At 48.0% G+C, this 24,028-nt stretch overlaps 1 pseudogene; it reads right to left on the reverse strand.

Moving 5' to 3' along the window:
* The window catches only part of LOC115664098 (omega-hydroxypalmitate O-feruloyl transferase-like), a 59,898-nt pseudogene that overhangs the window by 7,616 nt on the left and 28,254 nt on the right, over positions 1–24,028 (reverse strand).

A 24,028-nucleotide genomic window follows, 5' to 3' on the forward strand; every position in this document is an offset into this window, starting at 1 on the left:
GGGCTTGCAACGATCCGGAGACAGCGGCCTCTCTCCATCATATCACGCTCAATTGCACGAGCTCGGTCATATATCTCGTGGTAACCCCTCAAGTTTAACGATATCATTTGACTGTGGAGGTCCGGCTTCAGCCCATCCCGGAACCTCTTGGCCTTGTCCACCGGGTCCTCTACCATTCTGGGGGCAAACTTGGACAGCCTTGCGAACTCAGCCTCATACTGGTCCACCGACATCTGACCCTGGCGAAGTCTCATAAATTCTGCCAGTTTCTGCTCTCGGGCGCTTTCCGAGAAGTACTTGCCATTGAAGGTCTCGGTAAAAACAGCCCAATTCGGGGCAGTACCAGCGGGGAACACTTGACCTCTGGTGGCTCTCTACCAATCACTTGCATTTTCCTAAAGCTGGTAGACTTCTAGGGTTACTTTCTCCTCTTCAGTGCATCCCAGCACCTCCAAAGCTTTCTCTAGCTTTTCTACCCATCTTGGTATAGCCTCAGAATCGCCTCTCCCATCAAACTTCGGGGGTTTCAACCCCAGAAACTATTCGACTAGCTTGGACATTGGCCTGATCGCATTTACTCGCACTGGACCAGGATTCCTACCAATCACATTATTCTCCTGACCTCCATTATTCCCAATAATCTCGTTGGCAGCTGCAGCGGCGACAATAGCGCTTCTTTCCACTGTCTGTCTACCCGATAATAGTCCCGCTTCCTCAAGCGCCCTCCAGATTTCATCCACCCTGGGATCCTCCATAACTCCAGCTTGCGGGGCTACGCGACCTCGACCTTGACCTCTACCTCGACCTCGGCTGCTCATCTTACAGGTTCTCACAAATGCTCACCTGCTATAATTTCACGCAGAAATTAGAAACCTAGGCCAACTATACCAGTCTAAAGCCCTAGGCAGTGAATCACAACAACAATTCACTAAGCAGGTAGCCAATCACAAACAACACCCAATCACAACCAATAAAGTTCGTGCACTTACCTCAAGTTTTGACACACCTGCACCTCACATATTATTGTATAAAATCACTCAGCAACCGCAATCACACAGTCTGGGGTACGCATGGCACACAAGTCTCCCTAACTGGCTACCCCAAAGTCATCGCTCCTTATCATTCTAGGTTTCGATCAACTTGGACCGAGCTAATCTTGCTCTGATACCAAATCAATGGGGATGTCACGCCCCGAACCCCGACGGGCTTGCGACACCCCTCCGAAGGTCGTATCGAAAGCGACGTCTTAGGATGCGTCGCCGACCCAGACGAAACACGCGAAGGCGAACGTAAGCGGAAGCGGAAGCGGGAATTTAAATATCCCAAACAATAAATAATGAAGACAGGGTAGCACTTACATAAAATCAGTAAACCCATATCATTAGCTTGAGACCATAAAATTCATACATTAGGCTTCTAGGGTTAGTATCCACCTTCGTCATCAAAAAGGAATAGGTGGTCGGGTAGACTGACTAACTGCACAAAAAGGGCTCTACCAAAAAGGGCTTCCAGGCTCAGCACCTAAACGCCTCTACGGTACCCAATCTGAATCGGACCCGGAAGGCTCCGACTCCGTGTCCGAGTCGATCTCGATCGGCTCCTCCTCGTGCTCGGACACCATAGGTTCCTCCTCAGGTTCGGACTCGGGCTCTGGTTCTTCTAATTCTTCCTCGATCTCGGGCTCAGACTCCTCGAATTCCTCTTCAAGCTCGAGGTCTGCAGGGGCTACAGGTTCGGGTTCGGGCTCCGGTTCAGGGCTAGGGTTTACCGGGAAATCTCTGGGGTGCAGGACCTCACCATCAGGAGCAAGAACGGCGGAGGGTCCCACTCGCGTACCCATTAAACGGAACATCAAAATGCCGGAGCGGTCCATAGACTCCGTATAAATCCCGATAATAGTATGCCGGTATGTATTGGGCCGCAACTCGGTTTACCCACATCTATCCATACCACCGTGGTATGCTTAACATAGGCCTCTCCGTTCACTATGGGGTACTCCACCGCCGAGTGCTCAGTATGCCTCGGGATCCCAAAATGCTCAGGCGGATCACTCATGGTCGGGGTCGGGGGTCTGAAATGGTTTGCATTACAGCAATGAGAATAAATCTCAATAAGAAGACAACCTATACCCCACCAAGGCCAATGCGTACCCAGACGAGTCTAACATGCGATCTAACTACCGATATAACAAACTTGCCAATTTACACACTTACCTCACCCCGATTCACACGCCACCTCTGCATATTAGTTAAATCACATGAATATCATAATAACTCAAGAACACATTGTCATCATTCGGGTGCCATACACATGTACATTCACTCAATTCAATAACACTCATTTCGCATTCGTGGCCGAGTAACTTTCCACGACTCGCGTCAACACGCCTCGGGTCGCCCTCCGATCAATCCGGCTCCGTCCTCACTGGACATTTCACACTTTCTCACGACCCGCGTCAACATGCCTCGTCGCCCTCCGATCAATCCGGGCTCCGTCCCTCACTGGACATTTCACACTTTCTCACGACCCGCGTCAACACACCTTAGGTCAGTCCTCCGATCAATCCAGGCTACGTCCCTCACTGGACATTTCACACTTTCTCACGACCCGCGTCAACACGCCTCAGGTCAGCCCTCCGATCAATCCGGGCTCCGTCCCTCACTGGACATTTCGCATGCACATATACCACATCACAATTCGCTATTCTCACACGTCGTACAAATCCAATTCAAATCACAAACTCATCACACTAGTCCACCAATTCGACACTCAAGTCGGCCCAATCAAATGTCAATTTCACCCACAAATGCCACGACAATTCGATCATCGCACCCACATAAATCAGCCACTAAATATGCTACATAATCACCACAATTTAATCTACCAATTAACCACATTCACAAATTGGTCCTAATCCAAATTTAACCACTAAACCGGTACTAATTAGTCCTTAAACAAGTTTAGAAATACCCAAAATACTAAGTAGGGTTTAGGGAGTCGCTTACCTAAATTTGACATGGGAAAAATCGGTACGGGCCCAAAATGGCCTGGGTGAACAGTAACGGGCTCGGCACGGGCAAGGGCGCGACGGGCAAGGGGCTCGGCCACAGCTCGGCACACCCTCGACCATGGCCCGGGGCTCTCGGCCACGACCGGGCGAGCGGCCAGGCACGCGGGCAAGCATGCGGGCACAGGCACGGCGGAGACGGGCAGCGGCTGGGACGGCTCGGGTACGGTTGGGCAGCGGGCTAGGCGAGCTCGGCACGGCTGAACAACGGGCTAGGCGAGCTCGGGCACGGCCTGAGCAACGGCCAGGTGAGCTGGCTAGCCGGCTGGCTGGGCGACACGGCGGCGGCGACGAGCTACGGCGGCGAGCTTGGCCAGAATAAGGGGGGCGAAGCAGGGGCAGCCGCGTCGTCGCCGGAGCAGCAAGGGCGACGGCGGCTTGGGGGGAAAATCTGGGGTTGTGGTGGCGAGCCGAGGGGAGGGGCGACGGCGTTCGGGACAGCGGCGGGCGGTAGCAAGCTGAGCTGGGCTCGCGGCGGGGACGGGCGGGTGGCGGCGCAGACGGGACGACGCCGCTATTTGCGTACGGGTCAGGGCGAGCGGGGCCGGGCTAGGGACTGGTCGAGTAGGAAGTGGAAGCAGCGGTCGGGGGAGGAGGAAGAGAAGAAGAAGAAAGGAAGAGAAGAAAAGAAAGAAAAAGGAAGAGAGAGAGAGAGAGAGAGAGGGGGAAGGGGGTCTGACATGCAGGGGAGGGGACGTGAGGGAAAAGAGAGGGGGAGGGGACGCGACCGGGGGAAACGTGCGCGGGTCGGAGAGAGAGAGAGAGAGAGAGAGAGAGAGAGAGAGAGAGAGAGAGAGAGAGAGAAAGTCAAATTTTGTCCTCGAGTGCGATCTAACGGCCACAATTCGATCTCGCGAGCTTGATCCAACGGTTCTAAAAAATCCCAACTCAAAATAGAAAAAAGACCAACAGACACAAAAAAAAACACACTACGAGGGAGATCTACTAGTCCAAATCCGCACCCGATCCAAATTTCACTTTTCACTTATCCCGGGCAATATCTACGCTGGCCACAATAATATCGACACCGTCCAATTAAATTCGTCACGAAACTCCGAGAAATTCGACACCAAAGTTCGGGCTCTAAATAACGGCTAAATTCGATCGAGTGCGATTCTAGTGAAACCTCTAATTTAAAAATAACCCAAGAGTGATCAGTTCTGGGCGAGATTTTATTATAAGCGCACTGACGAAATACACATTTTATAAATCCCAAAAATAGGCCGAAATTCGGAATGTCACAACTCTTCCCCCCTTACAAAAATTTCGTCCTCGAAATTTACAATTCAACCTAACTATTCGAACAAATGGGGGTATTGGTGTCGCATCAACTCTTCGCTTTCCCATGTCGCACCTTCAGTTCCATGATGCTCCCAAATTACTTTGACCATCGGAATTGTCTTATTCCGCAATACTCGTTCCATTCTATCCTCGATTCTTACTGGCCTTTCCACGTACGACACTCTATCGTCCACGTCTATTTCTTCGTAATTCAGCACGTGGGTCAGGTCCGGTTCATACTTCCTTAGCATAGATACGTGAAATACATTTTGAACTTGGGATAAATTCGGTGGTAGCGCGAGACGATAGGCCAAGGCACCGATTCTCTCTAAGACTTCGAACGGACCCACGTACCTCGGACTCAACTTTCCTTTCTTGCCAAACCGTGACAATCCTCTCATCGGCGACACTTTGAGGAAAACGTGGTCCCCCACTTGAAATTCCAAAGGCCTACGTCTCCGGTTTGCATAATTCTTTTGGCGACTCTGAGCGGTCTTAAGCCTGTCTCGAATCACCTTGACTGTTTCGACTGACTGTTGAACCAACTCGGGACCCGTGATGCTCCTCTCACCAACTTCATCCCAACAAACCGGTGTTTTGCAAGCTCTGCCATACAGCGCCTCAAACGGTGCCATTCTGATACTCTACTGGTGGCTATTGTTGTAGGCAAATTCCACCAAATGCAACTGTTCCTCCCAACTACCTTTAAAATCCATTACGCATGCCCGCAACATATCTTCCAAAGTCTGAATTGTCCTTTCAGACTGGCCATCCGTTTGGGGGTGATAGGCCGTGCTAAACTGTAACTTCGTTCCTAATGCCGTATGAAGACTTTTCCAAAAAGCGGCAGTAAACTTAAAATCACGGTATAAAGTAATCGTTATCGGCATTCTGTGAAGACGGACTGTTTGTCGCACGTAAATCTCGGCATACCTTTCCAAGGCGAAGTCCTTTCGCACCGGCAGAAATGTGCTGACTTTGTCAACCGATCGACTACCACCCAAATTGAATCATGACCCCTCTGATTCCTTGGTAATCCCATTACAAAGTCCATCGTGATGTGTTCCTACTTCCACTCGGGGATTTCCAATGGCTGCAACATTCCACCCGGCTTGCAATGTTGTGCCTTCACTTGCTGACATGTTAAACACTTGGCCACGTGCTTGGTTACATCTACTTTCATGCCGTTCCACCAATAATGTTGTCGCAAGTTCTGATACATTTTTGTACTACCCGGGTGAATACTATAATTACTATGGTGTGCTTCAGACAAAATCTCCTCCTTAAGTTCTGCATCATTGGGCACACACAACCGTCCGCAGAACTTTAGAATCCCATCCTCGGATACCTGCAAGTCCGATTTCCTTTTTGTGACATCCATACCCATAATCTTCTGAATCTCCGGGTCTGTCGATTGTAAAACCTTAATCTTAGTCTGGATTTCAGGTTCAATCCTCAATGCTGCAAGTAGGCTCGAGACATGACTCACTTCAAACTTAAATTCCGAATCCCGAACTCCCTCCAACAGAGTCCATTCCTTGACCATCATATGCGCGATGCTCGATTTCCGGCTCAGTGCATCCGCCACTTTATTAGCTTTTCCAGGGTGATACAGAATATCGCAGTCATAGTCCTTAAGGAGTTCCATCCAACGACGCTGTGTCATGTTCAATTCCTTTTGGGAGAACAGGTACCTTAAACTTTGATGATTTGTATAAATTTGAAATTTCTCCCTACACAAGTAGTGTCTCCAAATCTTAAGAGCGAAGATAATCGCGGTCAATTCCAAGTCGTGAGTCGGATAATTCAGCTTATGCGGTCTCAATTGTCGCAATGCGCATGTCACCACTCTTCCGTGTTGCATTAGCACGCATCCTAGTCCTCTCAGCAACGTATCACTGAAGATTTCATATCCTCCGAGACCTGACGATATTGTCAACACTGGTGCGGTCGTCAACCTCTGTTTTAACTCTTGGAAGCTCCTTTCGCACTTATCCGTCCATTCAAACCTCGTCTCCTTCTTTAATAATTGCGTCAATGGTGTCGCTAATGTCGAAAACCTCTCCATGAAGCGTCAGTAATACCCTGCTAGGCCCAAGAAGCTCCGAACCTCGGTTACTGTTGTTGGCCTCGGCCAATTCGTGATGGCTTCAATCTTTGTCGGGTCCACCGCAATTCCTTCCCCAGATATCACATGTCCTAAGAACGCCACTCGATGGAGCCAGAATTTGCACTTGTTAAACTTAGCGTAGAGTGCATGTTCCCTTAAAGTCCGTAGAACTCTTTACAAGTGTAACTCGTGCTTGACGGAACTCTTCGAATATACCAGGATATCGTTTATGAACACGATTACAAACTGGTCCAAAAGTTCCTTGAATACTCTATTCATCAAATCCATAAAGGCTGCAGGGGCGTTAGTCAATCCAAACGGCATTACTCTAAACTCGTAGTGCCCATACCTCGTCCTAAATGCCGACTTCGGCACGTCCTCCTTCTTTATCCTCAATTGGTGATAACTAGTCCTCAAATCGATCTTAGAAAACACTGACGCCCCTTGTAACTGATCAAACATGTCATCAATCCTTGGCAACGGGTACTTATTCTTAATGGTCACCTGAGTCAGTTGTCTGTAGTCAATGCATAACCTCAATGATCCATCCTTTCTCCTCACGAATAATACTGGCGCTTCCCATGGAGACGCACTTGGGCGAATGAAGCCTTTATCCAATAACTCTTGCATTTGGACCTTCAATTCCTTCAATTCCGACAGTGACATCCTATAAGGTGCTTTCGAGATCGGTTCCGTCCCTGGGGCTAACTCAATCACGAACTCCACTTCTCTATCAAGTGGCAGTCCCGGCAATTCCTGGGGAAAGACATAGGGGAAATTGCACACCACAGCTATGTCTTCTAGCCTTGGCTCTCCCAGTCGTTGAGTCAACTACGGACGCCAGAAATCCTTGGCACCCTTCGTCTAGCAGCTTTGTTACCTCGAGCGACGAAATCCAAGGGATCGAGGTTCCTCCTCGGTTTCCCACAAACTCGAATCTAGGATGTCTAACCGGATTGAATTGGATCACCCTGTTACTACAGTCCATTTTGGCTTTCTGTTTAACTAACCAGTCCATACCAACAATCACGTCAAAGTCAAACATAGTTAAAACCGCCAAATCTATCATTCCTTCCCTATCACCAATCACTATCTTACAATCAGGGCATCCAAACGCAATCAACACTTTATCATTCAACGGTGTAGTCACACACAGCATAACTTCAAGCGGTTTCGGCTCAATTCCAGACAATCTAACGAACTGCTCAGATATAAACGAATGCGACGCCCCCGGATCAAATAAAGCATATGCAGCATGATCACAGAGAGAGACCATACCTGTGACCATGCCAGGCGCGTCCTCAGCTTCCCTTCTCGCCATTGCATACACTCGTTCTTGGGCCGGCGGCCTATTCCGATTGGCCGGCTGGATAGCTCTAAATTGATTTCCATTTCGGGGCGGCGGTGGCAGTAGTGCAGGCGACCTAGCCTGCCTATTGTTGGGGCAGTCCTTCATCTGATGGCCCCTTCCGCCACATCTGAAACACGATCCGCCCCTATTTGGGCAAGGTCTATTTCCATGTCTCCCCCCGCATAACCTACACAGGGCGTGCTGAAAGCGGTTCGGCTTCCCAATATTTCTTTGGACTGGAGGGACAAAATGATTATTCCCCGTCATAAGTCTTTTCTCGAAACGACGGTTGTCCCAAGTCGGGGCTTGCAACGATCCAGAGACGGCAGCCCTCTCCATCATATCACGCTCAATTGCCTGAGCTCAGTCATATATCTCGTGGTAACCCCTCAAGTTTAACGATATCATTTGACTGTGGAGGTCCGGTTTCAACCCATCCCGGAACCTCTTGGCCTTGTCCACCGGGTCCTCTACCATTCCGGGGGCAAACTTGGACAGCCTTGCGAACTCAGCCTCATACTGGTCCACCGACATCTGACCCTGGCGAAGTCTCATAAATTCTGCCAGTTTCTGCTCTCGGGCGCTTTCCGAGAAGTACTTGCCATTGAAGGTCTCGGTAAAAACAGCCCAATTCGGGGCAGTACCAGCGGGGAACACTTGACCTCTGGTGGCTCTCTACCAATCACTTACATTTTCCTGAAGCTGGTAGACTGCTAGGGTTACTTTCTCCTCTTCAGTGCATCCCAGCACCTCCAAAGCTTTCTCTAGCTTTTCTACCCATCTTGGTATAGCCTCAGAATCGCCTCTCCCATCAAACTTCGGGGGTTTCAACCCCAGAAACTATTCGACTAGCTTGGACATTGGCCTGATCGCATTTACTCGCACTGGACCAGGATTCCTACCAATCACATTATTCTCCTGACCTCCATTATTCCCAATAATCTCGCTGGCAGCTGCAGCGGCGACAGTAGCGCTTCTTTCCACTGTCTGTCTACCCGATAATAGTCCCGCTTCCTCAAGCGCCCTCCAGATTTCATCCACCCTGGGATCCTCCATAACTCCAGCTTGCGGGGCTACGCGACCTCGACCTTGACCTCTACCTCGACCTCGGCTGCTCATCTTACAGGTTCTCACAAATGCTCACACTGCTATAATTTCACGCAGAAATTAGAAACCTAGGCCAACTATACCAGTCTAAAGCCCTAGGCAGTGAATCACAACAACAATTCACTAAGCAGGTAGCCAATCACAAACAACACCCAATCACAACCAATAAAGTTCGTGCACTTACCTCAAGTTTTGACACACCTGCACCTCACATATTATTGTATAAAATCACTCAGCAACCGCAATCACACAGTCTGGGGTACGCATGGCACACAAGTCTCCCTAACTGGCTACCCCAAAGTCATCGCTCCTTATTATTCTAGGTTTCGATCAACTTGGACCGAGCAAATCAATGGGGATGTCACGCCCCGAACCCTGACGGGCTCGCGACACCCCTCCGAAGGTCGTATCGAAAGCGACGTCTTAGGATGCGTCGCCGACCCAGACGAAACACGCGAAGGCGAACGTAAGCGGAAGCGGAAGCGGGAATTTAAATATCCCAAACAATAAATAATGAAGACAGGGTAGCACTTACATAAAATCAGTAAACCCATATCATTAGCTTGAGACCATAAAATTCATACATTAGGCTTCTAGGGTTAGTATCCACCTTCGTCATCAAAAAGGAATAGGTGGTCGGGTAGACTGACTAACTGCACAAAAAGGGCTCTACCAAAAAGGGCTTCCAGGCTCAGCACCTAAACGCCTCTACGGTACCCAATCTGAATCGGACCCGGAAGGCTCCGACTCCGTGTCCGAGTCGATCTCGATCGGCTCCTCCTCGTGCTCGGACACCATAGGTTCCTCCTCAGGTTCGGACTCGGGCTCTGGTTCTTCTAATTCTTCCTCGATCTCGGGCTCAGACTCCTCGAATTCCTCTTCAAGCTCGAGGTCTGCAGGGGCTACAGGTTCGGGTTCGGGCTCCGGTTCAGGGCTAGGGTTTACCGGGAAATCTCTGGGGTGCAGGACCTCACCATCAGGAGCAAGAACGGCGGAGGGGTCCCACTCGCGTACCCCATTAAACGGAACATCAAAATGCCGGAGCGGTCCATAGACTCCGTATAAATCCCGATAATAGTATGCCCGGTATGTATTGGGCTGCAACTCCGGTTTACCCACATCTATCCATACCACCGTGGTATGCTTAACATAGGCCTCTCCGTTCACTATGGGGTACTCCACCGCCGAGTGCTCAGTATGCCTCGGGATCCCAAAACGCTCAGGCGGATCACTCATGGTCGGGGTCGGGGGTCTGAAATGGTTTGCATTACAGCAATGAGAATAAATCTCAATAAGAAGACAACCTATACCCCACCAAGGCCAATGCGTACCCAGACGAGTCTAACATGCGATCTAACTACCGATATAACAAACTTGCCAATTTACACACTTACCTCACCCCGATTCACACGCCACCTCTGCATATTAGTTAAATCACATGAATATCATAATAACTCAAGAACACATTGTCATCATTCGGGTGCCATACACATGTACATTCACTCAATTCAATAACACTCATTTCGCATTCGTGGCCGAGTAACTTTCCACGACTCGCGTCAACACGCCTCAGGTCAGCCCTCCGATCAATCCGGGCTCCGTCCCTCACTGGACATTTCACACTTTCTCACGACCCGCGTCAACATGCCTCAGGTCAGCCCTCCGATCAATCCGGGCTCCGTCCCTCACTGGACATTTCACACTTTCTCACGACCCGCGTCAACACACCTTAGGTCAGTCCTCCGATCAATCCAGGCTACGTCCCTCACTGGACATTTCACACTTTCTCACGACCCGCGTCAACACGCCTCAGGTCAGCCCTCCGATCAATCCGGGCTCCGTCCCTCACTGGACATTTCGCATGCACATATACCACATCACAATTCGCTATTCTCACACGTCGTACAAATCCAATTCAAATCACAAACTCATCACACTAGTCCACCAATTCGACACTCAAGTCGGCCCAATCAAATGTCAATTTCACCCACAAATGCCACGACAATTCGATCATCGCACCCACATAAATCAGCCACTAAATATGCTACATAATCACCACAATTTAATCTACCAATTAACCACATTCACAAATTGGTCCTAATCCAAATTTAACCACTAAACCGGTACTAATTAGTCCTTAAACAAGTTTAGAAATACCCAAAATACTAAGTAGGGTTTAGGGAGTCGCTTACCTAAATTTGACATGGGAAAAATCGGTACGGGCCCAAAATGGCCTGGGTGAACAGTAACGGGCTCGGCACGGGCAAGGGCGCGACGGGCAAGGGGCTCGGCCACGGCTCGGCACACTCTCGACCACGGGCCGGGGCTCTCGGCCACGACCGGGCGAGCGGCCAGGCACGCGGGCAAGCATGCGGGCACAGGCACGGCGGAGACGGGCAGCGGCTGGGACGGCTCGGGTACGGTTGGGCAGCGGGCTAGGCGAGCTCGGCACGGCTGAACAACGGGCTAGGCGAGCTCGGGCACGGCCTGAGCAACGGCCAGGTGAGCTGGCTAGCCGGCTGGCTGGGCGACACGTCGGCGGCGACGAGCTACGGCGGCGAGCTTGGCTAGAATAAGGGGGGCGAAGCAGGGGTAGCCGCGTCGTCGCCGGAGCAGTAGGGGCGATGGCGGCTTGGGGGGAAAATCTGGGGTTGTGGTGGCGAGCCGAGGGGAGGGGCGACGGCGTTCGGGACGGTGGCGGGCGGTGGCGAGCTGAGCTGGGCTCGCGGCGGGGACGGGCGGGTGGCGGCGCAGGACGGACGACGCTGCGGCAGTCGGGCGCGGCGAGCGGCTGGGCTAGGGACTGGTCGAGTAGGAAGTGGAAGCAGCGGTCGGGGGAGGAGGAAGAGAAGAAGAAGAAAGGAAGAGAAGAAAAGAAAGAAAAAGGAAGAGAGAGAGAGAGAGAGAGAGAGAGAGAGTTTGCATGGGGAAGGGGGTCTGACATGCAGGGGGAGGGGACGTGAGGGAAAAGAGAGGGGGAGGGGACGCAATCGGGGGAAACGTGCGCGGGTCGGAGAGAGAGAGAGAGAGAGAGAGAGAGAGAGAGAGAGAGAGAGAGAGAGAAGTCAAATTTTGTCATCGAGTGCGATCCAACGGCCACAATTCGATCTCGCGAGCTTGATCCAACGGTTCTAAAAAAATCCCAATTCAAAATAAAGAAAAGACCAATAGACACCAAATAAAATACACTACGAGGGAGGTCTACTAGTCCAAATCCGCACCCGGTCCAAATTTCACTTTTCACTTATCCCGGACAATATCGACGCTGGCCACAATAATATCGAGACCGTCCAATTAAATTCGTCACGAAACTCCGAGAAATTCGACACCAAAGTTCGAGCTCTAAATAACGGCCAAATTCGATCGAGTGCAATTCTAGCGAAACCTCTAATTTAAAAATAACCAAAGAGTGATTAGTTCTGGGCAGATTTTATTATAAGCACACTGACGAAATACTCGTTTTATAAATCCCAAAAATGGGCCGAAATTCGGAATGTCACAGAAATGATCTCATGAACGTATACTATTAGTTACACTAATTATTTAAAAATTGTAATGCATTTAACCCGATTGGAAATTTGTTTTGATTTAATGTTGAGCGTATTTGGAATTCTTTTGGAACTACCTATCAGTTTTCGTATAAATTATACAAAGATGTCTATGAATTGCCACCTATCCATCATCACAAGATAGAAATTTACCTGTTCGTCTTTTGTTGCCATTCTTTTCATGGTCGCTAGCTTCTTAGCATCAAAGTGGAAAGATTTATATATGAATTGTTGTTCCGCATATAATGTTGTCATGTTTGATACATCACTTAAGTGAACAATGTCCTTGTAAAGACCGGTGATTTGAGGAGGCACCCTTTATTTTAGGATAGTTTTATCATGAGCAGGAACGGGGATAAAGGCTTGCCTCTTGTTATTTGAGCCGATGTATTCGTAAAATCATTTGGCTTGCCTCTCCTCTTGCTATTTCAGCCCATGCGATCATAAAATCATGTATTTCCCCGTCCCTGATCAGGGACTTTGTTCACATAAGTGATGTATCAAACATGACGGCTATGAGGAACTACAATTTGTATAAGACGAAAGGGTAAAATTCTGTCTTGTGATAATGGATAGGTGGCAATTCATAGACATCTTTGTATAATTTCCAATCAAAACAAATTTCCAATCGGGTTAAATGCATTACAATTTTTAAATAATGAGTGTAAGTAATAGTATACATTCATGAGATCATTTCTTCCCTAAATGTAGTTTTCATTGACCAATTTGTGTAGAATACCGCGCCCTTCTTAAATCCCAGTAAATATGATATGGACCACTAGTATGCACATTCTTACAATTTGATTGATTTAAACTGTATTCATTAAGATATATATATATATATATGTATATATATTTGATTGATTTAAACTGTATTCATTAAGATATATATATGTATATATATATACATATATATATCATTAGTAACTTTAAAAGGTTGTATAAATTCTATAAAAGGAGTTCCTAAAATGACATTCTGTTTAATATTCTTAACAAGAAGGAATGAAGTTTTATAAGAAGTATTATCTTTTACTATTACAGCTTTTGGAATCTTATAATTAATATGTAATTTACTTCCTGATGCTGATTTGAGTGATTGGATTGTTTTCTCAAAATATTTGGTCAATATAAAACCTTTTCTAATACAGTTGAGATCTGCTCCTGTATCAAATAGTGCTGTTGTTTTTAAAATGAACTCATTATTGATTCTTATAGTGATGTTTATAAACCACTTTCTGGTGGTTATTTCTGAAAGCATGAGCAAGAAGTTTGGATCAGAGGGGTTAGGATTAGAATTGAATTGAGATTATGAAGATTCTTCAATTTTCTCTTTTCCTCTCATAAAATTGGATTTTATCTCTAGAATTTCCTTTTGCATCTCAATTTTGGTAAACTTGAGATTCTGAATCTCTTGCTTTTGGTGGTTGATCTCTTAATTAAGATCGTTTATGGAAATAGGTCGAGAAACAATTTTCTTTCCTCTATTAAGTATGGTAGAAAGATTATAAGGGGCATCAAAATGCTGTTTGGAGGTCATAGAAGATTGGAGATCACTGAGATATTTAATTCTATCTTCAGGGTTAGTGATTTGATCAACTATTTGCAAAAGAACTTCTTCTTCCTCATTTAGATTTAATTTGTTAAGTTGTTTACTTAATTTGCAATATTTGGAAGTATGTCATTTCTTTCCACAATTGTAGCATTCAATGCTTGAAGGGTTTTTTGAAGGATTTATTCTTGTCATAACCTTTTCTAATGTTCTGTTTATCTCTCTTTTTATTAAATTTTCTTCTAGTCCTTTTAGCTTCATGTTCTGGAGGACATTTACCTGAACATTTGGATTTTGAGGATTTTGACATTTTAAAGGAGGGGTCATATTGGGCACAAAAATCTCCTAATCCTTTGTTAGAGTTCTTCTATTCCTTTTTGACTTGTTTTTGTAACCGTATATTGGTACACAGTTATGTTCCTATTTTATAAACATAGGAGGTTAATTCACCATAAGAAAGGAGGTTATATGGGATTTGTTCTCAATATTCTTCTCTTATCTTATTACGAACTTGTTCTCCTATCAATTTTGGTAGACCAGCAAGAAACTTTTCTTTCCAAAAAGGTTTATTATAATCTGGTCTAAGTAAAACTCTTTGTAAGAAGATTTCTTTATATTCTCTCAATTCTCCTAGAGTCTTGCATTTCATATTAGATGAGAGGTCTAAATTCTTATCACAAATATGAAATGAGTCTCCTAAGAAATGCTGGGATATGGAATATATCAAGGTATTGACAGCATCTTGGATGGGTTGATCTTCCTCATCAACAATTCTTTGACCATAATCATCTAACTTATAAGTATTAAAAATCTATTTTCTTTGCTCGTCAGTAAGATAATTATCCCACCATCCTTTTAACTGGCCAGTAAATCTTGCTATTATAAGATAAGCAACGGAATGGTCTATGGTATCAAGGACGGTTTTATAGGTATTTGCAAGTATGACCATTTGGCTCAGTATGTTCAAAAGATTATGTTCAGAGACTCCATCTATGTTCCATTCATAAATCGATCCTGAGGAATATTTATTTTGGATTTTAGAAGATGATTCTTCTAAAACTACATTGGGCGCTGTGTTTATGGAGAAATATAATTTTTGTGGGTCTTTCCACGTAATTCTATTAATTTTAGGGATGGATTCATTTTCATATTTGTCACGCCCCGAACCTCAACGGGCTCGCGACACCCCTACGACGGTCGTAACAAACGCGACGTCCCAGGACGCGTCGCCGACCCAAACGAGACACCCACATGTATACGCAAGCGGAAGCGAAATATAACAACCTAGACAATAGACAATGCCGAAGGGATAGCAATAGCACAAAACAATAATTTCATAACAATGGAAAACAGTCACTTACAACATTCGGCCAGACAATCAAGTATTAGGCTCCTAGGGTTAACATCCGCCATTATCATAAAAAAGGGACAGGTGGTAGGGTAGGCTGACTAGCTGCACAAAAAGGGCTCTACCAAAAAGCTTCTAAACCCAGCACCCAAACACTCCTACGGTGTCTAATCTGAATCAGACCCTAAAGACTTCGACTCCGTATTAGAGTTGATCTCGATCGGCTCTTCCTCGTTACCCGGCTCCTCCTCGGGCTTGGACTCTATGGGCTCTGGCATCGGCTCGGGCTCTTCTTCAAGTTCGGACTCCTCAAATTCCTCTTCGAGCTCGAGATCCGCAGGCGCTATAGGTTCTGGTACGGGCTCGGGTTCGGGACCAGGGTTCTCCGGGGGATCTTTGGCGTCCAGAATCTCACCATCAGGAGCATACACGTCCCCGGGCTCTCAATCCACGGCATTCTCGTTGCCGTGCTGCTGTCCCTCAAAACCCCGGATTGGGCCAACTAGCTCCAACCCATCACGATAAAACCAGGCCAGGTAAGTGTGACGCTGTAAGTCCTCTAAGCCCACATCTACCCAGACTGTAGTGAGGTGCCTAGTGTAAGTCTGATTTGAACCTACTGGATACTCGGTTTCCTCATGCACTGTATGCATAGGGATCCCAAAACGCCGAGGTGGCGGCATGATCAAGGTCGGGGTCGAGGATCTGAAATGATTTGTATTACAGCAATGAGAATAAATCTCAATAAGCAGACAACCTAAACCCCACCTAGGCCAATATGTACCCAGACGAGTCCCAACATGCAATCTAGCAATCGACATAATAGAATTCTCATGCACACTTACCTCGCCTCAAATCACATGCCAACTCCGCGCATTAGTCGAATCACAATAATGCAATAATAGCTCAACGACATAACATAAACACTCGAGCGCCATAACCACGTACATTCACCCAATTCAACCAAACACATTTCGCATGCGTGTCCAACCAACTAACCACGACCTGCGGCCACACGCCTCAGGTCCAGCCCTCCGATCATTCCGGGCTCAGTCTCGTGTAACCACGCCTCAGGTTGGCAGCCGTCCAATCAATCCGGGCTCAGTCCCGCGTAACCACGCCTCAGGACATTTCTCTCGACCCGCGTAACCATGCCTCAGGTCATTTCTTGCCTTTCTAGCCACACCCGCGTAACTACGCCTCAGGTTGGTAGCCCTCCGATCAATCCAGGCTCAGTCCCGCGTAACCACACCTCAGGACATTTCGCATGCACATACGCCACAACATAATTCGCCCATACCAATCTAACATGTCATACTATTCAAATTCAAGTCATGCTCACCACATTAGCCCACTAACCCGACTTTCAAGTCGGCCACGTTCAAATACCAATTTCACCCACAAACGCCACTACAACTCAGTCATTGAACCCATCTCGATCGATCGCTAATTTAGCCACAAAATCACCACCACAATAATCTATAAACCAAACACATTCAATTAACTAATCCCTACCTAACTTAGTCACTAAACCAACACTAATCACCCCTAAACAAGTCTAATAATACCCAAAGTACTAAGTAGGGTTTAGGGAGTCACTTACCTAGGTTTTGGCCCAAGGAAAACCGGCAAGGGGGCCAAATGGCCGGTCGGGGCAACGGCGGGCTCGGCGCGGGCGAGGGCACAGCGGGCAAGCGGCTCGGCCACGGCTCAGCACAGCCCTCGGTCACTGCTCGGCACAGCCCTCGGCCAAGGCCCGGGACTCTCGGCGACGACCGGGCGAACGGCTGGGCGCGGGCAGGGGCAACGGCCAGGCGAGCAGGAGAACGGCCGGCGAGTTGGGCTGGCGGTTGGCGATGGCGACGGGCGAATGGTCGGGCAACTCGGCCGCGGCAGGGGAACTCAGTTAAGGACTGAGACAGGGGAGGGGCAGCACGGCGGCGGTGACGGGCAGCCGGGGCGGCGATGGGCGAGAGGGGGAGCTGGGGTGGTGGTGGCGAGCCAGTGAGAGTGGCGGTGGCCAGTAGCGACGGCGGCGACTAGCTGGCGAGGCGGAGCAGGCGGCGGTCGGGGGCGCACGGTGGCGTCGCAGGTGGCTGGGCGAGGCAGGATGGGCCGGCTGGCCGCTCGGTAGCGCCGGGCCACGGCGGTCACGGCGGCGAGCTTGCTGCTTGCGAGCGAAGGGGAGGGGAAGGAAGGAGAAGGGCAGTCGGTCCGGGGGTAAACGGCTGGACGAACGGCGGCCCTGGCGGCTGGGCGTGCGGCGGCGCAAGGCGGACGGCCGGCGAGTAGCGGCTGGGTGAGCAGCGGTCGGGCGGAAGGGGCAGCGGCGAAGGGGGGGAAAGGAGGAAGAAGAAGAAAAGAAGAAAGAAGAAGAAGAAGAAGAAGAAGAAAAGAAAAAAGGAGAGAGAGAGAGAGAGAGAGAGAGAGAGAGAGAGAGAGAGAGAGAGAGAGAGGTCTGCATGGCAGGGGGGAGGGGACGTGCGTAGCTGGGGGGGAGAGGGGACGCACGCGTAGGGGGTGCGCATCAGAGGAGAGAGAGAGAGAGAGAGAGAGAGAGAGAGAGAGAGAGAGAGAGAGAGAGAGAGAGAGAGAGAGAGAGAGAGAGTCAACTCAATCGAGTGCGATCCAACGGCCCACGTTCAAACTCGAAGTCGATTCGACGGTCCACGAAAAACCCTAATTTATAAATTAGGAAAAAGCCAAAAACACTAACTAAAATACACTAAGAGGGAGGTCTACTAGTCAAAATCCGCACTCGGTCCAAATTTCACTTTTCACTAATTCCGGGCAATATTGACGCTGGCCACAATAATATCGACATCGTTCAATTAAATTCGTCACGAAACTCCGAGAAATTCGACACCAAAGTTCGGGCTCTAAATAACGGCCAAATTCGATCGAGTGCGATTTTAGCGAAATCTCAAATTTAAAAATAACCCGAGAGTGATCAGTTCTGGGCGAGATTTAACTATAAGCACACCGACGAAATACACGTTTTATAAATCTCAAGAATGGGTCGAAATTCGGAATGTCACAATATTCATCCAGAACATTGAGTTGGTCTGGGGTATCTTTTACTATATCTCCCCCTTGGCTCTGATACCTTAACTTACATCTATATCCATCAAGTGAGCCTTACGTGAATATTTGGTCACTGAAAATGGTATTTATTTATTTTGGATAACAGGTAATGAGCAGCTACACTAGATTCGTAGCACTCGCAACCTTTGTTTGGCGGGCTCGAAGCATGGCCCTCAAGATGAAACTTCACCAACTATCAATGCTTGTGTTAGCAGTCAATTTCAGGTCTACGCTAAGAACTCCATTGCTCGACGGATACTTTGGGAACGCCGTGGCCGTGCCTAGCTGTCTCTACACCATGTGAGAGTTGATCGAGTAGCCAATCTCTGCTTTTATAGGAAGGATAAATCAGGTGATCCAAAGTGTGACTAACAACTACGTATGGTCGAGGATCGACAATTTAGACATGTATCGATAAGGGACTCCTTTTGAGCACACTAGTAATAAGTTTATGGGTGAAGCTTGAGTATGAGTACACAGACTTTGGTTAGGGAGAGCAGACGTTTGGGACCAGTGACCTTTCGAGGAAACGTGCTTGTTTATGAGAGGGAAGGGCATTGCGGTGGTGTTGGGTTTGCCATTTTCAGCCATCAATAACTTCGAGAAGCTTGTTTGTGATTTGGATGCTCAATACACTAATATTTATATTCAAAAACTACTTTCCAAAATGTGACCAACTATAAGAGAACCATCTTATTCAACACCCGGATGAAATTGCTCACCTCACTTAATGAATAAATTTTAAGAGTTAGTCTTGAATACCGAGGATAATCAGTTGGAATTCTGAGTATATATTATGGGGAAAAGTGCCAAAAAAGTCCTAAACCTTTTACATTAGTGCCAATTTAGTCCTAAACCTTTTTTTGGTGCTAATTCAGTTCTAAACCTTTTGCATTGGTGCCAATTTAGTCATAAACCTTTTTTCGGTGCCAATTCAATCCTAAACCTTTTGCATTGGTGCCAATTCAGTCCTAAACCTTTTTGTCTGTGTGCCAGTTCAGTCCTTCCGGTCAATTTTTGTCACGCCCCGAACCCCAACGGGCTCGCGACACCCCTTCCACGGTCGTATTGAACGCGACGTCCCAGGACGCGTCGCCGACCCAAATGAACTACGCAAGCGGAAGCAAAATAAAACAACCCAGACAACTAACAAGATGACAAAAGGATAGCACGAAACAATAATTTCATAAAGCAGTCATTAATACAAAACAGTAATCCAGGCTACCAATTTAAAAACCACAATTTTCAAAAGGGGGCGGTGGTTTACAAGCCTATCTCCTCTACAAAAATATACTCAAAAGACAGGGTAAATTGATCTATCCTTCAATCCCTGTAGTACTCTGGCGGCATCTTCAAGTCGATCACGGTCGCGGATCTGAAAGTGGTTATATAATAACCGTGAGAACGAGTCTCAATAAGCAACCCCCTATACCCCACGTAGGCCAATGCGTACCCAGACAAGTCGTACATGCAATCTACCCCATAATATATAAAATTCGCATCATTGTACTTACCTCGTCATCAAGCCCATGCCAACTCTACACGTTAGTCACAACGTGATAATACAATAATAGTAATTAAATAGCACATCACAACCGCTCAAACACCAACCACACTTGCACTCAATCAATCCAACTAATTCAACCAGCCAATTCAATCACACGCTCAACCAGCCAATTCAATCACTCAATTCGCATGCGTGGCCGAACATCTTTCTCACGACCCGCGCCACTGCGCCTCAGGTCCATTCTCACTGCCCGCGCCACTGCGCCTCAGGCCCACTTTGGCACACCGGCCATTCATGCTTTCACACGGACCGCCGTCAACACGTCCCAAGTCCGTAGCCCTCCGATCAATCCGGGCTCAATTTCCAATGACCGACGTAAATACGTCCCGGTCCAACACACCTCTAACGGGCCACCGTCAACACGTCTCAAGCCCGCATCCATTTGGCACGCCGGCCATTCATGCCTTCACACGGACCGCCGTCAACACGTCCCAAGTCCGTAGCCCTCCGATCAATCCGGGCTTATAATCGACAGGCATGCACACGCCATTCAATTCAATCAATTTCACGCCAATTGCATTAAACCATCCATATTCACAACTCACCACGTCAATCCACAAACCCGACGTTCAAGTCGGCCACGTACGATCACCCAAATCATGCACATCATTTTATCCAATCCAATTAGCACAATCATATCATAATATAATTAAATTAAATCACGTTCTAACCGTTCTAAACCCGAGACAAGTCATAACATACCCAAAGTACTAGATAGGGTTTAGGAAGTCACTTACTTCAATTTGGCTCGGGAAAAACCCGCACGGGCTCAAAACGGGCCGGATGAACAGTGCCGAATGAACAAGAACGGGCCTTGATGAACAAGTGTTCGGAATGAACAAGAATGGGCCTCGGATGAACAAAGGTTCGAATGAACAAAGAATGGGCCTCGGATGAACAAGACTCGGAATGAACAAAGAACTGGGCCCGGATGAACAGTACCCCCGGAATGAACAGTGACGCCCCTCCCCCGGCTGAACCGAACGAGCAAGGGCGCGGGCTCGGCCACGGCTCGGGGCACTCTCGGGCTGGCTGGGCAGGGTCGCCGGGGCTAGGTGGTGGTAGACTGGGGCAGCGGCGGCCGGTACGGCGGCATGTTGAGTTTCTGGTCTGAGTCGAAAGGCGGCGCGGGGAGAGCCCAAAACGGGGAGGCGTCGGGGAGGAAGAAAAACAGAGGAAGAAAGGTGGTGGCGGCCAGGGGGAAGCAAGTAGGGTCGGCGGAGGTGGGCGAGGGGAGAGACCGGGTGGCGGGAGGTCAGCGGCCGCGGCCGGAACGACGGCACGCGGCGGCGGCGGCCGGGAGCCGAAACCGGGGAAGGCGTCGGGGAAGAGAGAAACAGGGGGAGAGGAAGTCGCGCGGCGGCCGGAGGTGGCACGGCGGCGTCTCGGGTGGCCGGGCGACGGAGGACAGGCCGGCGGACGGCTGGGCAACGCCGGACCACGGCGGACGCAGCGGCAAGCTGCTGCTCGCGTGCAGCGTGGACAGGGCCGGCGACAGGCGGACAAGGCCGACGAGCGGCGGTCGCGGGCGACGAGCGGCGGCCTGGCTCGGTCGGCGACGGCGGCTAGACGGCAATGCGGACGGCAGACGGGGCGGGGCGAGCTCGGTCGGCGTCGGCTGGTGCGAGCGAAGCAAAAACGATCGAGCGACGAAGGAGGAGGAAGAAGAAGAAGAAAGAAGGAAGAAGAAAAAGAAAAAGGAAGAGAGAGAAGGAGAAGGGATGGGTCTGACAGGGGGGCAAACGTGCGCAAGGGGAAAAGGTGACCGGGGAGAGAGAGAGAGAGAGAGAGAGAGAGAAAAACAATAAAAAAAATTAACTTCAATCAAATATTAAATGCGATCCTATGACCCAAATTCAAAATCGAAAGCGATCTACCGGTCCAAAATAAGCCTCGCATATAAAAAGGGACAAAGGCCGAATTAATTAAATCAAACTATATCGAGGGAGGTCTACTAGTCCAAATTCGTACCCGGTCAAAAACTCCCCTTTTTCCATTATTCGTGACAATCTCAACGCTGGCTACGATAATATTGACACCGACCAATTTATTTCGTCCTGAAACTCCCGAAAATCGACTGTCAAGTTCGGGGTCTAAATAACGGTCAAATTCGATCGAGCGCGATTCTAGCGAAATCTCAATTTTAAAACAATAACCGAGAGTGATCAGTTCCCGGGCGAGATTTTACTATAAGCACACTGACGAATTACACGTTTTATAAATCCCAACTATGGCCCGAAATTCGGAATGTCACAATTTTGGCCTGATTTTGCTGACGTGGATGTCGGCCAGTCACCGGCGCTGACGTGGACAACTTTTAATAATATTTTAATATTTTTTGAATTTTTATTTATTCTTTTCTTTTCTTTTTTTTTTTTCCCTCCCTCCAGCCGGTCGCTGGACTGGCGACCGGCTGGAGGCTAGAGGCCAGCGAGGTCCGGCGACCGGCAAGAGGCCTCGCCAACCACTGGCTAGGCTCGCCCTCGCCAGCGACGGCGAAGGCGGGCCTCGCCATGGCTGGGCGAGGCTGGACCTCGCAAAATCTGGCAAGGTCGTGCCTCGCCCAGCCGCCGGCGAGGTCGACCTTGCCGGCCACTGGCGAGGCTCACCCTCGCCAGCGACGGCGAAGGCGAGCCTCGCCGGATCCGGCGAGGTCGTGCCTCACCTAGCCACCGGCGAGGCACGACCTCGCCGGATCTGGCGAGGACCTCGCCGTCTCTGGTCTCTAGCTGGTCGATGGTCTGGCGAAGGGCTAAAGGAAGAGGGAGGGGAGGGAAAAAAAAAGAAAAAAGAAAAAATAAATAAAAATTCGAAAAAAATATTAAAATATTATTACAAGTTGTCAACGTCAGCGCCGGTGATCGGCCGCCGGCCGGCCGGTGTCCACGTCGGCAAAATCTGGCTAAAATTGGCCGGAAGGACTGAATTGGCACAAAGACAAAAAAGGTTTAGGACTGAATTGGCACCAATACAAAATGTTTAGGACTGAATTAGCACAAAAAAAAAGTTTAGGACTAAATTGGCACCAATGCAAAAGGTTTAGGACTGAATTGGTACCAAAAAAAGGTTTAGGACTAAATTGGCACTAATGCAAAAGGTTTAGGACTTTTTTGGTACTTTTCCCATATATTATGCCTTTTTATGTTTATTCGGTTATCATTATCCAAGACCAATTATAATTAAACAAATCTTTTTTGCTTGCGTGACACTTCAATTTCCTTTTCATTGCAGCTTTTTGAAGAACCTATAGCATAAGTGTTGAAAAAAACCTCATTTGACAAAACCATATGTTTATTTGAGCACCGGTGATTTGAGGTGGCACCCTTTATTTTGAGATAGTTCTATTATGAGAAGAGATGCGCATAACTCTTGCCAATTTAGCCCATGTGTTCATAAAATCATTTGTTGACACTCCATCTACCATGTAGTGGTCAATTGAGATCCCTATAGAGAAACCTCCACATCTAAATTTAGTCACTTGTAATTTGTCTTCAAAGATAATAATATCTCAACAGAGAATGTTGAACGTGTAAACATGTGAAAAAAAATTCTTGCATGGATTGAGTTTATGCACTTTATATCCATATAAAGTCTTACATGAAGTGGGAGCAAATGGAATCAGGATGAATGTACTTGATTCATGTCGTAATATCTTGACTTTTTGCCTATAATAAAGAGAAAGATTTGCCTAGACTTGATACACCACGGATTTGATGAATTTCGATTGCTAATCTTGTGGTTTAAGTGTGGGCCTCAGTTTTATCCAACGGTATTGTATCACCTAACAGGACAAGTTACAGCCAATGAGGAAAAGTAACTATCTCTATTTTCCTTTTTTATGGGCAAGTTACTATCTGAATGGATAATTAATAGTTGGTGTTGGATTTGAAAGTTTATCATAGTATTGAGAAAGTTAGTATTGATGAAATTGCCAATTTTCGATTATTTTTGTACCCTACTTCGATTGTTTGTCATGGAGAGATACTAATTAACTGGAGAACTAAATAAACTTACTT

This window comes from Syzygium oleosum, unplaced genomic scaffold (assembly GCF_021117445.2).
Source record: "Syzygium oleosum isolate NSW1041296 unplaced genomic scaffold, Sole_v2.1 Sole_v2.10, whole genome shotgun sequence".
NCBI classification, from domain to species: Eukaryota; Viridiplantae; Streptophyta; class Magnoliopsida; order Myrtales; family Myrtaceae; genus Syzygium; species Syzygium oleosum.